Here is a 12,752-nt window from a genome sequence, read left to right as displayed (position 1 = left end):
CGTAGTTTTTTTGTCCTGCGCTGCAAGAACTGGCTCACAATTGGCTTGAGTGGCCCAAGGATGCGAACCCTTCGTCCAATAATTTGTCTTAATTATTTCTGATGATTTAGACGTTCCCACACTCTTATCACTTAAGACTTCCTGCAAAAACATTGTATTTTATAGTTTTTTTTATTACCTCTCTTCTCGGTGAAATTCAAAGCTTGGATAGTGCCGTTCTTTGCGTGGGTCTGACTGCACTTTTTCTCTTTGCTGATTAAGGACTTTTCATTTTTGAAACTAGATTTAACTTAATTAGAGGAAGTCGGAATTATCTTTAGAAAGAAGGAACTTTATTCTGGTATTTTAAATACATCATGTTTTACTCACGGTACATATTACCCTTCCCATCAATTATTGACGTCCCGTCATTAGTACTTGCTTGCTTTTGGGCTTTTAAAATGTTCGCAATTTATTAACTATTTCTTCTACATAATTATTTTATATTTATGTTATGGCTTAATCAGGAGTGCTAAAAATTTTCTCTATTAGTTTTTTTATTTTATTCTACATCCCTATATAAAATTCATCTACCAGACTAAGATAATCCATGGTTCTAGGCTAACTACTACACTAAAGATTTTTTTTATACATTTAACACTGATTACTTTTACATTTCAAACAAGGTTAGGGCTATTCTACCTCCACATAAGATTTTTTTGAATTCACTTTTTACATGGCTTTTTTTTGCTGTCTATATGGCACACTACTTTCCATCTACGCTACATTAAATGAATAGCTCGACAACGCTACACATAACTCTATCTAGACATCTAACGCTACATACAAAAACGATTTAAAACACACAATATTGGGTTTACCATTTTCACTGGTAATATAAAACACTTTTACTGGGGATGTTTGCTACGCAACGTTAACGATAGGATATTGGGATTTTTGAGTTTTCAAAGTTATTAAGAAGTAACATATGTAAATTCACATCTATTTCATTACCTTCGAGTCTTTAGTGTACTCAATCCTTCTGTTGTAAATTATTGTCCTTCACTCTTTTCGGCTTGGCAAAATTTTTTTAAAGCACTTACGTTATGGTTTCTTCATGGGACAGTTCAAGCACGATTGTGTTCATACGATGAGCTTTCTCTAATTGTCTACTGGGAAATGATGCTTCCAACTACAGGTGTGGGATATGTTATCAGGGTTCATTCTCACCTGCTTTTTCATAGTTCGTAGGGTGCCTTATCATTATCATTAAGGGGTCGAACACTGGGAGTGCGGTTAATTTCTTATCAGCATATCATTTTGGGATATTTTGAGGCACGTAGAGAATGTATTCTCGCATAAAATTGTTCATTTGTGTCTCTTATAAAATTGTTAGCTCATGGCTTGTGTCAATTAACCTTTGCGGTAATTCCTATGTTAATCACGGGGGAATTGAAGTTTGTGTTTTGAACTGGTCGACATATAACTACAGTGACTCTTTCAACATATTGTCTTTAACTTGTGGGAGGGGTATATTGTCACTGAGGGGTTGGTCACTGAGATTAATTTTGGTTTGCAGGTCCATTTTTCAGAAATTATCTCGTCATATTTATGGAATAACAGAGATACTATAGTGACTCCATCTACATATTGTCTTTAACTTGTGGGAGGGGTAAATTGTCACTGAGCGGTTGGTCACTGGGGTTAATTTTGGTTTCCAGGTCTGTTTTGCAGAAATTATCTCGTCATATTTATGGGATAACAGAGATATGCACTTTCCGCACAGAAGGGATAAGATGGATTTCGAGTGATGGTCGAAAAGGGATTCGACGCGTAAGTCTGTGACACATAAATATTTTTTGGGTCATCAAATATCATGACTATACAGTCATATGGTATATGGGTCCATAATGATTATCAAAGGCGATATTTATGTACTTATATCTTGTGCTGGTCGAGGGGGTTCTCAGGTTTTTTGTGATTATATAGTTTGATAAAGCGCTGGATACTGAGATTTGAATATAATGTTACCTGATACGTAAAATGGTTCGTGGTCGAAAGAACAATGACCAAAGGTAACTGTTGTTTTCGTAGACAAAGCTGGGATGAAAATTGCCTAGAGTGTATGGTGAGTACTCTTCGTTGGTTGAGGTATAATGAAAATAGATGCTACTAGGTTTTATCTGCACTGGGCAACTCATTGTAATGCTCAATATCCAATGTGTCAATCCACTTCCTGTAATAAAAATAACGAGGCAGAATCATATGTTCTTTAAAGTTAATACTCATAGTACAAATGAGTCACGTATCGATTGGGTACATGATTTTTACGCTACGAGACAGAGTTAAATAAATACACTAATATTAGTACACAAAACGAAATTTTCATGCAAAGTTCCCATTGGGAAATTCAGTACATAGAAGTTTCTTCTAAATTGTTATAGTCTAACGACCATATAAAAGATTAATTCTTTGACTTTAAGTGTAGTCTCATCATGCTCTCTAATTTAAACTGCTACATACACTTTATTTTAACTTCTTTCAACACTTAGCTAATTTTACATTAGATTTAAAATAATCATTTAAACAGAGTTTATGCTACATGGTTAATTTTTGAGGTCTAATTTTACAACATATTTCATGCCTGCATTGTTCACGCACGTCCTTGCTGTTTAAGAAACGCATGTTGCAGCGTCATAGCCACACGGTTTTACGCAAACAACCTTACATTGAGAGGAACAAGACATAGCAAGGACGAGTGGAGACCTCTATACCCACTCGTTTTCTAATGTCTTCCCCTTTTTCTTGGCTTAGACGTTCTCATGAGGTTCCGGGTTTAACCTCTGCATTTCAGCTGTTTCCCCGTGTTGTTCTCTTGGTTTTCGTCTTCTTAATCTCAGGATTTTTCCGTAAATACAAGTCAATAGGGTTCTTATGGTCAGGAAAGTTCGCGAATACGAAACATACGGCCAGTAGCATGTTCCACCAGAAATTGGATGAGAATAATCCGTATCTATCATCCACATACGCTAATTTTTGGTCTTCGTTTGTAAATTTTGCACGCCCGCAACAAACCTAACGCTGCTTGAGGGCGAGCTCCCTCCCAGACTTCCCAAAAGACGTGGTCCGTCTATTTAGATTTGATTACCCAACTTAATACTGAGTAGGGGATGGTTTCATTTAGTTTTGTAGGGGATGGTCGGTAGGGGAGACCGAACCTCCCCTCCCCATGATATAAGTTCCGTTATTGATCTCGATAACTGGGTACATTATAGGTTATCCAACTGATTAATTCACGTTTATAGGGGTATAGTTGATTTTCGTAAGGTAGCTACCTAGTAGGCAGAATGTACCACACAGGACTCAAAAACACTATTTGTCACCATCGGTCGAACACGAGCTTCCCACCTTGGGCCTTTCTCCCTGATCGTCAACGTTTTGACATCACTTGTATTATTATTTTTTTTCATTAATATTGACTTTGTTAACTTTACTTGTACACTGTTAAATTTGTTATGGTGGATCATAAGTTGATTTTTATAAGGGATTTTAAATTTGTCTTTACATTAATTAGGGATATTTCCATCTGTCAGGTTCTTTAACCATTCTGCCTGACTGTGTCGTTATTTTCTCCTCGGTTTCTTGCGGTTTTTTCTTTTTTGGTTCTGCCTGCGAAATAAGGTAAAACTTTTTGTATTGTTTTTTCAAGAATTCTTCCCCCTTTAATTTCGTTTGTTTCGCGTGTGCAGCTGCTGAAGTCGGTCTTGATTTCCCTATTTCTTTGACTACTATATGGCCTGATTTGCCGTCAGACTCTTTGGAATTGGTTTCCGACGAATCCGGATTAGAACTTTTAGAGGTGGCACTTTTTAAGGTATCACCTGCCCTTCCTTCGTAAATTTTTACTGCCCTGGAAGTAGAAGGTTTATTCTCTAAGTCCTCGTCTTGATTTTTCAACTCGGGAGATTTGAAATATTCTTGAGAGCTTTGGGAGGAATCAAGAGTTTTAGTGGGGTTCCTCCACTGTTTGAATGCCTTGTCTTCAGGGGGATGGGGCATTTTTTGCACTAGGGTTTCCCTCCATGAAGTCCACTGTTTAGGTTTGACCTAGGACACAGTTATATCATGATATTGACCTTGCTGGTCATCCTTGGGAGTTTTATTCTCGGGCAATGTACTTAGACTCGTTTTTATGGGGAATGTTATTAAATTCATAGCTTCTCGCAGGTTTGTTTTAGTTGAATCTTTGGGGGGAGTTTTCTTTACAGTAATACCAGGGTTTCTACAGCTCTGTTTAATTCCTCCTGTAAAGACAGGGTCCTTTCTATTGGTGTTGCAGGGGAAACCATATCGTCTGGATATCTTTTGGGGGGGCATGGGGTCGAAATTTTATCGGGGAAAAATTGGGTTTTTGGAGATATTGTATAATCTAAATCTCCTGCGCTCGCCGATGAATAACTTTTTTTTGGTGTTTTTATATCAGGAAAAAATCCTGGTATTAGGGATTTTTTCTTAGGAATGACTAGATTTTTCATTGCTAAAAATTCTTCAAAGTTTTCCTCGTCACTGTTATCTTCAAAATAATCTTGTTTAAAATTCAAGGGTTTTAGCTCTGCCAATCTTGATTTAGGTGGCTCACTTTCCGAATCTGACGAATCAGTAGAGGAGGGATGTGATACCCATCTTTCCGGAAATTTGGCTCTTTTTATTCTCCTAACGTGTGCCTTGTAAGTTCTTCCGCTATCGGGGTTTTCCATTTTAAAAGTATAATCGTTATTGCACTTTTTGACTATTCTGTATGGTCCAGAATATTTGTTGGAAAGTTTTTTTCCTTCCATTTTTGCTTCGTTCTTTAGGTAGACGCAGTCTCCTACTTTGAAATCTATACTCCCCTTGACTTTGGGTTGGTTTCTTAGCTTTTGGTTTATTTTACATTTTTCCAGCTCTTGCCTAAATATTTTATAAGTTTTCCTCATCCTATTTATGAATTCTTGTTTGTAATCTTCCAACCTATTATGATACTGCCGAGATTCAATAATCTCATTATACGGGATTCTAAAATCACGACCAACAAGTAAATAAAATGGGTTGTCTTTGGTTGATTCGGAATAAGCAGTGTTGATTACGTTAGTTAAATAAGATAAGAATTGATCCCAATCGTTCTTATTGTCTTTTGTATAGATACTTAATACGTTTGAAAATATTTTATGCCTATTTTCTATTTTACCTTTAACTTGTGGGTGGTACGGAGCTGTCACCATTTCCTCTATATTAAGAAAACTCATTAAGTCTTTTGCTACCTTTGAAACAAAATTGCTCCCGTTATCACTCAAAATTTCATTTGGAACACCTAATTGTAAAAATAATTTCGCTAACGCCTTACTGGTGGCATAAGCACCTTGATTTTTTAATGCTTTTGAAAAAGTAAATCCGGAAAAATGGTCTATAACTGAAAGAATAAAAGCATCGCCTCTGCTAGAAACAGGCAAGCCTCCGCTCGTTCCGTATAAGTCAAATGAGATAATATCGAAGGGATACTTTGCTACCGGGACCCTTCCCATTGGAGGATTAGGATAAGCTGGGGGGATTTTTCTTAAGTTACACGCTTTGCATGTACTTACAAAATCTATAAGTTTTGTCATTGCCGACGGCACGTAAAAATATTGTTTTAATTTATGGAAAGTTTTTATTACTCCTAAATGTCCACCTATATCTGAATGAAAATATTCAAATGCAGGCACTATTAAGTTTTTATGGTAATACAGGTATTATTGAGGTTTGGTTTCTATTTGTCTCAGCAGTCACGATTCTACACAGTATTTCTTCATTAAGATCATAGTAAAAATTATCTATCTCTTTTCTAAGAGTTTAGAATTTATCCGGTAACGCATCGTCATTCACAAAATAATTAATAAGTGCTGAACGCATTTCGTCCTTTTTTTGCTTTCTTTTTATATTTTTTAACGACGAGGGGCAACAGTTAATCTTATCTTCTTTTACCGTGTGTTTGATTTTGTTTTTGTTACATCCATGTTTGCTCTCAGCATTTCTAGCGTTAACTTCATTTTCTTCAGCTTCCGACGGAATATTTTCTGGGTATCTACTCAAAAAGTCACAAGCTGCGTTTTGTTTACCTTTTAAATGTTCAAAATCGTAATCTAGGACTTGGATATTTATCTGTGATATTTGAATTTTTTGCATCGTTTTGGGAGTGACTTTTGTTTTCCTTATCGCGAAATTCGTAATATTTTTCTTTATTTTCATTGTTTATTAGATTCTTACTGGCGCTATGCTGCGCCATTGCGGCATCTTGTGGCGTCACGTTGGGTTTTACTATGTTTTTTCATAATTCCGCTATTTTCTTGATTTCGTTTGACCTGTACTGTCGCATATCTCCTATTTTTATCTTCGCAGATTCAATACTTTTATTATTTTAATTTATTTCATCTCTGCAATCTCTCAGAATAATTGAACAAATTTCCAACTATGCCGTGTCCTTGCGAGACATGAGGTTCAAAATACTGCGACATTATACAACCAGAAATTTTGTTTACTGTTACGTTGTTTTCGTAACCTCTGTTACAATTTCTTAAGGCAGAAATCTCTTCTCCTACCTTAGCTAGGTAGACATGCTTTTCATTAGCCACTTCTAATAGTATTCTATTAGACCTTAGAAAATTTTTGCCTATAATTGCCTCATACGGATAGTTATCGCATATTATAAAATTTGTCTGGAAGATCCTATTGTCACTTTTTACGTTTAGGCAAATTGAACCTCTTGTACCCAATTTATGGCCTGTCACACTATTTAAATTGGGATTATTAGGGCTCCTCTGTTGCCTAATGTGCCGAGGCAACATATTAAATAAGCATGAGTTTATGATAATTTACTGTAGCTCCGCTGTCAACTAAGGCCTCAAAGTAAACGTTTTCTATACAAAAATCATTAAATATAGGTAACTTGTTATTATTATCATTACAAGATGGCACTACCATTGTTTTGGACCTATTAAATATTCTGGCCACCGTCTGGGTCCAATTTATATTTCTGAGGGGCCTGAAAAGTTTCCCTGAGGATTTATTTCATGTGTCGGTGCCTTTAATAGGTATTCAGACGTATGAATTTCCGTAGGCATATCTAATTGATTTACGTCTGTCTGTCTTCGCCATGTATTATTATGGTAACGTGAATGTACTGTGTCAGTGCCGCTTGCCGGCGCTGACTGCCCATGCCGTCGACTTGCAAAATTTTCATTTCCAATCGGCAAATTTTTGTGATTTTTATATAGCATTCTCGCATTATATTGGCTTTGGCGAGTATTTGGGTTTTCAATTCGGTAATTAATTTGTCTGTTGGGGGTAGGGTTATACAAATTTGGTTGGTACTTGTTGTAGGGTACTGCTTGGCGCAATCTTCCCTGGCTATAGCCTAGTGCACCACTGGCGCTAAAATTTGTTCTTCCGAACAAATGGTTGCCATAATTTTGCCTACTGCCGACAGCAATTCTTGGTATGCGGTTGGAGACATAATGGCACTCTCTCACGATGTGCCAAGGTTGATTGCAATTATAGCATCTTATTATTGTATGGTTATTTTCATGATTGGATTGTTTGACAGGCTGAAAACGTTCTGTTTTCTGCCTAGCGGGTTCTTGTGTTTTATTTCTTTGTGGCACTGGGGAGTTATCCCTTGAAAAGAAATTGGGAGACTCCTGATCACCCTTGAAGATTAGGTTCTCGTTTGAATCACCTAGGCTATTTATTTTTGCTTTGCTCTGATTTGCGACCATCGTGTCGACTTCGATTAATCGCTCTACCTCCTGAACTGCGAGATCCAATATCTGATTATTTTTGGATATTACCACTCTATATAGTTTTGGGGGTAGCCCTTGCAAAAAGGTATTTAGTATGACTTTTTCATACAGTTGCCCAGAACCTGTTCCGTATTTTGCCTCTACCGAAATGCGTATATTATCAAGATATTCTCTTATATTTTGTGAATAATCAAAGCTCGCCGTTCCGTGTTTTAATTTATTTGCGGAACTGGTTTCGATAAATCTATCTTTGAATACTTTTAACAATTTATCAACCGTATTTATTGGCAAGCTGGCGTCGTCGCCTATAGTATGTTCAATCTGCTTCAAAAAGGTTGAGGCCTGGCCTTTTAATCGTAGGAGGAGCATGTCGACTAACGCTTCTAGCTCTGTTTTTGTTGGTTGTACAAACTGGGTCAATTGGATATTAAATTCGTCAATAACTGACTGACCATTGTACTCCGGGATAGACTTTGCTATTTCTATATTTTTCGCGACCAACTTTTGTGCCATTAATTTTTCTTCTAAATCCTCTTGCATTTTTTTTGCTTTTGAATAATTCGAAACAAATTTATTTTTTTACTTATCCTTTTGACTTTGGGGGAAGCTATTGTCTCCTATGAGATATCTTAAGGGGTTTCCTGTGGTAGCTTAGCGGTTATAGGCCTAATCACTTTACTTATGTGTCTGTATCTCTCCAATAATTAAATTTAAATTACAAAGTTTATAGCGTAATTAGTTCGCAAATATTCCTCCAATTTCTGACCGCGCCATTTGTAGCGATGAAAAGTGCTGGCTCACAATTGGCTCGAGTGGACCAAGGATGCGAACCCTTCGTCCAATAATTTATCTTAATTATTTCTGATGATTTAGACGTTCACACACTCTTATCACTTAAGACTTCCTGCGAAAACATTGGATTTTATAGTTTTTTTATTACCACTCTTCTCCGCAAAATTCAAAGCTTGGACAGCGCCGTTCTTTGTCTGGGGCTGACTGCACTTTTTCTCTTTGCTGATTAAGGACTTTTCATTTTTGAAACTAGATTTAACTTAATTAGAGGAAGTCGGAATTATCTTTAGAAAGAAGGAACTTTATTTTCGTATTTTAAATACATCGCGTTTTACTCACGGTACAGAGGAAGAATTTAATAACAGTATTAAGAGTCACTATGGAGGATCTTCTACAGGTACTGACGGAATCCCCTTTACTACGTACAAATAATTAATAGGATCCCCATAGCTGATTCTCTTATGTCTGTTCAATGCAGTCCTAGATTCGTTCAGATGGCCAGCAGCGTGGAATATGTCAGTAATAAAGACGTTAATTAAGAAGCGTGACCACATAATGCATATTAATTATCGCCCATTAAGCCTAGTGCCAACTATTAGTCAATTTTTGGAAAAGGTTTTGGATGCTGGATTGGGGTGGTGGCTAGACAGGGGAAATATTATAAGCGAGAGGCAAGGAAGACACTCAAATATTTCATGTGGATATCATATTAAAATTACAGACCCCTATTCTGAGCTGGTGGATTTCAACAATTCAGGCTGGTGGACTGAGACTTTTGGGTTAGTGATGGTTAGCAATGGAAGCGGTGGACATGGGGCCCCATTAAAAAAAAAATGGCTAGCGATTAGTAGTGATGAAAGTGGTGGACCACCGCTGAGTGTTTGGTATGAGATGAAATGGCTAGTGGATTTCCTCCTTTCAGGCTGGTGGACTTGAGATCCCAATTCTGAAAATATCCAAATTTTGTTTAATAATTAATTAAAAATGAGGTGGTCACTAAGAAAAATTGAGCGTGATTGATGGATGGTGGATGGTTAACGGTTGAGCAGCAGTCTAGTAATTCACTACCTAAGGCTTCCGTTAACCACTGCTAAGGTGAGAGAAGAATTTGGGACAATTTTTTGGGGGTGGATTTCAACCATTCACGCTGGTGGAGTGAGACCCCAATATCTGAGCTATTGGATTTCAACCATTCAGACTGGTGGACTGAGACAACCGAAGAGAGAAGCTTGAATTTTAAGTGACCGACATGGGCTAAATTGGGATTCCATGTGAAAATGAAAAAATTATATTGTTGGTATATGTTTACCAAAGGGTTACCGCTGAGCAACAGTCTAAACCATTCACGGTATTAGACATCCGTGAAAAAGTGCTAGAGTGAGTGAGAGAGAAATTTGGGACAATGTTAAGGGACACCAAACCAGCCCACAGTCCAAGGCAAATCACCCAAAACTGGAAAAATTGAAATTTAGCTTAATAAGAAGAAACAAGAATAATTTCAAAATAATTGTAGGCCAAACAAAAAGTTTTCGTCCCCAATAGAGTGGGTAGATATCCGGGTTCGGGGTGCAGCGGTAGCTAGCAACCTAGTAAGAGACGATCAAGTCCAATGTTAAGAAATATAAAAACCCCAAACTCGTAAAAAGAGGAATTCACCCCTCGATCCATTTCTTAGAAGGTAAATTACTCACACGTATTATAATAAAGAACGACGTCTCACCTATATTAAATTTTATACGCCACTTAATTATAGTATAGGTTAGTAATTCAACAGATACCATGGAACTGGAACATCGTAGAGAGTTGTTCAATGGCTCATTTTAAAGGAAATTAATGAGGTTAAAAACCTTTTGTAATTAAAAAAAAATATTTTTATTACATTAAGAAATTTCATTATGTTCCTTAAGAAATCATCATAAGTAAAAATTTCCCATACAGAAATTGAACTCAAGCCTACTTGGTGAGAGCCATCCCAACCTCTAGACCATATAGGATATATTAAAATATCCTATTAATGAAATTTATGTTAAAGAACAAATTATAAACCTAGTTTGCTGCCTGATTATTTGAGGATCGTCTCTTACTATTCCAAAAAAGAAAAAACCGTAGGCTTTTTCCAGTTTGTAATTTATCCGAGTTGCAGTGGTAGCTAGCATGTGGATTATGGTTCAACTCATAAGTTGAACAATATACTAGTATGTACTTGTCATCCCCAACAGAGAATTGAGATCTTTTGTACTAAATTTAGGAGTCCTGCCGATGTCACTGCGTGAGGAATGTCTAGACACATCATCAACCCTATTATTACTTCTTTACTATCAGTTGCTATAGCACATTGGATAGTGAGCTCTCTTCCAGACTACAAAGATAGAAGTTTGAGTCACTCTACAGTAACAAGTAAATCCTGATAATAATAGTTGTTGTAATGTGTCTGCAAGTTCCGGGTTCATAGCCAGTTCTGATTTGGTTAATCTCGGACCCAGTAGCTTTTTTTATTTCGTTAGCGCATCTCTTAGCCTTTTTTCTTATCTGTTTTATTTTTGCATTGTCGTTTTTGAATTGGTTTTCAAATTCTACGTACAGCTTACTCAACCTTTCAAATTCATCATACGAACTAAACATAGTTACTTGACATATACTGGATGAATTAAGATAAGAAAATTGCGAACTAGGATTCTCTGCCATAAAGAGCTAAAAGTAATTTTTCAAGGGGAGGGGTGGCAAGGATAGTGGTGTTGACTGGACTTTATTTAGTGAAAAGAGGTTAAAAAAAGGGTTAGAAAAGATCCGGTCAGGATTAACAAAAAATGTAATTATTTTAGCAGAGTGCAAATTGTGGTACTTGTATGACGTACTCAGACCATCGACAGTTTTTTTTAGCTTAGCATGAGAAAAGACAGAGAGAAGTGATAAAATATGTGAAAAATATGTAATTTTGGCTATATATTTTCAAATTAAGGGGGGGAGGTTATTTAGACAGTGTGAGGTCAGAAAACAATTCTTACATCATAATATCAGAATAATTGTGGCTACCAAATTTTGCATGCAGACCCACTGTACTTTACCCCCCCCCCCCTAATGTGCAAATATATAGCCCAAATTCATTTCTGAAGTATTACATTTTTATCACCCTTAGGTGTATTTTCTTAGGATTAATCTACTTCACTTCTTGATTGGTTGGGGTGAGACAGGGTTAATTTGAAGTGCCAATTAATTTAAATTTTCTCTTTCCCATCATTTTACTATGATGGACCGGGAAGGGGGGGGTGACGAATATATTACTTTTTGTTCATAATCTCTAGATAATATTTGGCCCTCCATTGATATTCAAATCCATCACGCTGAGATATGTATACAACACGATATATTGGCAACGTGGCAAATATTGTGCTGGCCTTCTTCCATTCAGCTTGTGGCAAAAACACATGGCCTGAAAAGAGAATATATCATTAGTAAAGTTTCTTTCTCTTACATTAGGTCTTCATGGCTTTTTTCCTGTAACCCAATTTCAAACTAAGAAAGCCAAATGATTGTTTTTGTTAGTATAAAAGTATAGTGGAAACAGAACTGTTAATCTACACATTGCCAAAAACTAATGTTAACTAACAAATCACAGAAACGTAACAAGCAGGGTTGCCAACTTTTTGGTCCATAAATTTGTCCCTTGACTATCCAAAATTATGTCATTTTTTGCCAAAATATGTCCATGATTTATCTTAAATATGTTCAAAATATGTCCATCTTGAAATCTCAGAAACTAAAGGTTATTTTTCTTCTCAATTGGGACATTGACCAAAAGACGCTTTTGAAACATCTTTCAAAGCGGCTAGTCAACATCAAATATATTGAAAACGAAAAAAACCATTTAATACAAGCACAAAACTCCTAAAAACAAGTAAACACTAAAAATAATTTGTGGGAGCTTAACTTTTCCATATGGTGAGTGGATAGATTTACAGACTGATTCAGCCAACAAGCCTCTAGTTGACCTAGGCGTCTGGCCATACGTGATACCAAGGTATTTTAGGGGCTGGGACTGCTGGATTCTGATACCGTCAAGGACAAGATTGGAATTGGTCGAGTTGGTGCCGCTAATTACGATAAATTCGGTTTTCTCTATGTTAACTCGTAGTCCTATTCTTCTGTATAGGGTCACTAAGAGACGAA

General features: G+C 36.6%; 1 long non-coding RNA gene across 1 annotated transcript in view; it reads left to right on the top strand.

Moving 5' to 3' along the window:
- The window catches only part of LOC148957016 (uncharacterized), a 93,110-nt gene that overhangs the window by 34,563 nt on the left and 45,795 nt on the right, over window positions 1-12,752 (top strand). The window contains exon 2 of the long non-coding RNA XR_016142466.1: window positions 10,834-10,982. This is a non-coding gene — a long non-coding RNA (uncharacterized LOC148957016). The remainder of the gene's footprint in view (window positions 1-10,833; window positions 10,983-12,752) is intronic.

The sequence above is a fragment of the Artemia sp. Qi Xiang Cuo genome, chromosome 1 (genome assembly GCF_049724085.1).
Source record: "Artemia sp. Qi Xiang Cuo chromosome 1, ASM4972408v1, whole genome shotgun sequence".
Taxonomy (NCBI): Eukaryota; Metazoa; Arthropoda; class Branchiopoda; order Anostraca; family Artemiidae; genus Artemia; species Artemia sp. Qi Xiang Cuo.
The sequence above is the reverse complement of the archived record's forward strand: the minus strand, read 5'-3'. Positions and strand labels throughout refer to the sequence as shown.